Source organism: Falco punctatus, assembly GCF_963210335.1.
Source record: "Falco punctatus genome assembly, chromosome: 11".
In the NCBI taxonomy this organism is placed as follows: Eukaryota; Metazoa; Chordata; class Aves; order Falconiformes; family Falconidae; genus Falco; species Falco punctatus.
In genome coordinates this window covers 27,220,348-27,224,457 of record NC_137591.1, presented here as the reverse complement: position 1 = coordinate 27,224,457, position 4,110 = coordinate 27,220,348, and positions in this window count along the sequence as shown.

The following is a 4,110-nucleotide window of genomic DNA, read 5'->3' as shown; positions in this document are numbered from 1 at the left end:
GGGCTGGCAGCAGAAGGCATCTCTGTGCCAGCCCCACCACCTTTGCCTTCGCAGAACTTCCCACAAGAAGCCGGTACTCACGGACCACCTTCCGAGCTGCATCGCCTGCGGCATGGTGGTGATGCAGCTGAATGTCAAGGTGTTCAGAGAAACATGGGGTGCTTTTCACTGGGGCAGCGGGTCATTTTTCAGCCCATGGCAGATATCAATGAAGTCCCTGTGGTGGGGCTGAAAAGCCCCTCGTGTATCACTGAACATCTTCAAGGACAGGGGAACCGGTGTTGCCACATCCTCAACACCCAAGCTTGACCCAAGCCTGGTTCTTGACACCAAAGGGTTGAGAGGCACCCAGCAGCTCAGCTGATCCCTGCAAAACCCATCTGCTGCAGGAGTGTGCTGGTTTTGACTGGAATAGAATTAAATTTTTTTCCACTGTAGCTACTATGGGCTGTGCCTTGGCTCTGTGCTGAGAACAGTGTCGGTGACACAGGGACGATAACCTTCATTACCCTGAGCAGCGCTCATGCAGTGCCAAGGCATCTTATGCCCCCCACCCACCAGTAAGTGGGTTGGGGGGCACAAGGAGCTGGGGGAAGGAGGGGGGCACAGCCAGGAAGCTGACCCCCCCTGCCAAAGGGCTGGCCCATGCCGTATGGCGTCATGCTCAGCATATAAAGCTGGGGGAAGGAGGAGGAAGGGGGATGCTCGGAGCGATGCTGTCTGCCTGCCCATGCCCCTGTCCCACGTGCTGGAGCCCTGCTCCCCTGGGGGTGGCTGAGCCCCTGCCTGCCATGGGCAGCGGTGAGTGAACTCCTGGGTTTGCTTTGCTTGTGCACCAGCTTTAGACTTACCTGCTGAACTGTCCTTGTCTCGACTCATGAGTTTTCTCACTGTTTTCCTTCCGATCCTCTCCCCATCCCACCGAGGGGGAGCGAGCGAGTGGCTGCGTGGGGCTGAGCTGCTGGCGGGGGTTAAGCCATGACAAATGTCAGCGTTAAATCTTTGTCAGAGCATCTTAGGAGGGATAATGTCTTGCTACATTTAGAAAAAAAAAAAGACATAATGGGCATTTATGTGAAAGCAAATTAGATGATTTTTGAGCATGCTGGAATCTGGGTAACGGAGTATTTTTTAAGATGTCATCTTTTAGGTTCATTACCTTTGTTCCACCTTCTACTTGGTATTTTAATATATAACCTAGAACACTACTTGCACTATATTTCTACCCTGTGTTTCAAAATATTGGCTAGAACAGCTTTTTGGAAGAAGAGCTTTTGGAAGCCAAAGTACCAGGTTATGTGAAAGAAAGGGCAGCGAGGAGGAGAGGCAGCCAGTGACACTGGGAGCTGTGGGATGCACTGGGGAGGTGTTAGGGTGCCAACAAGGCAAGGAAAGATGATGTCAGGGATGAATGAAGAGGGTTTATGGGGTGCTGGCAGGTCAGCCCTCCTTCCCCAGGTGCGATCAGTAGATGGATGTGGGTCAGGCTGCCACAAAGGTGCTCTGGGGCTGGCTTACACCCGCAAAGCAGTTGAATGACCTCATCGTTATCAGACATGAGGTCTGCTGAGAGCACATTGGCTGCACTGGTCTTCCCCAGTGTTACAGGGTGTTACTGCTGGCCATTGGATCATGGGGAAGCTGTACCCCACTGCTGGTTCTGCAGCTGTTCTCATGTGTATAAATCCACCAAACCCCACAGCATCTCTCTCCAAATGAGGGCACCGTGGGATAGTCCTTTGCAGAGCAAAGTTGTGTCCCACCTTTCCTTTTACACCAGCTTCCACCCTGCTCTGCTATTCAAATAATTATTTTACATGTGCAGAAGCAGTAACCACCCCATGATACTTTAACCCATTACCAGCTTGCTCCAAAAAGCCAGGATTTTAGCCAGCATTTCATGACATTGCTACTGCTGGATGCCTTGGGGATGCCAACACTGAGGCCAGCTGCTGGGTGAAGATCAAGTGAACCTGCATCATGGCCTGCAGGCCAAATGCCACAATTGTTATTATTGATTTGCTGGAGCAAGTGTTCCACTCAGCAAGGACCAGTTTGCCAGACCAGTCTGCCAGCCCATTCTGCCTCCCACGGCCCAGAGCTTGCTGAAATGGTGGGAGGCAGAAGCATTGGTGTTGGGGAGTGCCTGCTCCATGCACTGTGCTGCCGGGGTTGGGCTCTCTGTGCCTATGTGGGTCAGTAAATGCTTGTTTTCCAGAACTCCTCCAAATTCAAGGGACACAAGCCAGGAGGGCCTGAGCTGGCTCATGACTCACAGCTGGCTCCATTATTTTAAGGTAAGTGAGGATGGGAAGCACAACTGAGCACTTGGCTCTGCCTGTTCCGCAGTGGCATCGCACAGGGTGTGGGGACTCCCAACAGATGCATTTGCTATGGTTTGCTTTCAGACTGTGGTCATCAGGATAAAGAAAAGGAAAAATTCCAGGGCTCCTCAACCACCCACCAGTGGGTTGTTGTCACCGAAACTAATGGGAAGGAGGACCTGGCCATTTTTGGTGCTGTGATGGTTGGTGTCAGTCATCATATACATCCATATGTCCTGCTGGAGTCTGTATGAGCTGTTTATGGAGTGCTGCTACAGGCACATATCTATGAGCAGGGTTAACAAGCTGCATGTGTACCAGATGGGGAAGTTATGTGCAGAACAATACCAGCTGAGCAGCTGCAAGGTGGGAAGCCAGGGAGGCAGCTGGCCTGTCCACAGCCCAGCAGCAATGCTGGTGCCTGGGACCCAGCCTACACCTCGCTGGAGGGGCTGATCCCAGATCCTTTAGCCTGCCTTTGGCTGGAAGCACATGGAGGTTCTCTATGTGGTCAAGGTCAGTTAGAGCTGCTTTTGAATGGGAAGATGGGTCAGATGTTCCTGAGGTCCCTTCCCATCCCGTCTCCAGGATTCAACAAGAAGAACATCTCCAGGTTAAACAGACAGGTCCTGTGAGTCACACCAGCCCCCGGCAGCTGCGGGCTGGGGCAGGGGGCTGGGAAGGGCCGGGGGGGCTGGCAGCCGGCTGGGCACGGGCCAGCGGTGTGCCCGGGTGGCCAAGGAGGCCGACAGCACCCGGGCTTGTGTCAGAAACAGTGTGGCCAGCAGGGCCGGGGCAGTGACTGTCCCCTGTGCTGGGCACTGCTGGGGCCGCCCCTCGAGCCCTGGGTGCAGGTTTGGGCCCCTCGGGACACGGAGGGGCTGGAGCGTGTCCAGGGACGGGCAGGGGGAGGGGATGTGTGGGGGATGGGGCACCAGGCTGGGGCGGGGTGGAGTGGCCGGGGGTGTTCAGCCTAGAGAGGAGGGGGCTTGGGGGGTGTGATCACTCCCTACAGCTGCCTGACAGGGGCTGTAGGCAGTGGTGGTCGGTCTCTTCTCCCAGGGAACAAGTAACAGGACAAGAAGAAATAGCCTCAGGTTGTGCCAGGGGAGGTTTAGATTGGGTGTTAGGAAAAATTTCTTCTCTGAAAGGGCGGTCAAGCACTGGGACAGGCTGCCCAGGGACGTGGTGGAATCACCATCCCTGGAAGTGTTTAAAAATGCGGTGCTCAGGGACACAGGTTAGTGATGGACTTGGCAGTCCTGGGTTAACAGTTGGACCTGATGGTCTTACAGGTCTTTTCCAACATAAATGTTTCTATGATTCCTAGGGTCTGGTGAAGCTACTGGAGGAGAGGAAGATCTGCCAGCTGACAGGAGCTAGCACAGCTCCACAGTCCCTGTGCTGGCTCCTCAGCAAGGTACTTCTGAGTGGTCTGAGTAGCGCCTTGCTTAGTGCTGGGGCGTTTGGCGTCTTAAAACCCCCTAACTTCTGGGAACAAATACACCAAAGTGTTCCTAGGTGGGAGGCTGGGGTGGTGCAGGGGCATGTCTCTGCCTGAACTAGGAGTGCTGCTGTGTCCCTTTGCTGGGGGATGGGAACGTTGGCCACAGGCACACATCTCCTGGAAAGGCTCTTGGGGAGGCAGCAGGGATTGAAAACACTTAAACTGCCCAGCCTGGGAGCTCGGTCAATATTTACAGAAAAAGGAGTCAGCTGCACTGGCTAAATTTTTGAAAACAGAGACTGATGGATGACTTCAGCTGGTGGTGGTGGTAGGAAAGCA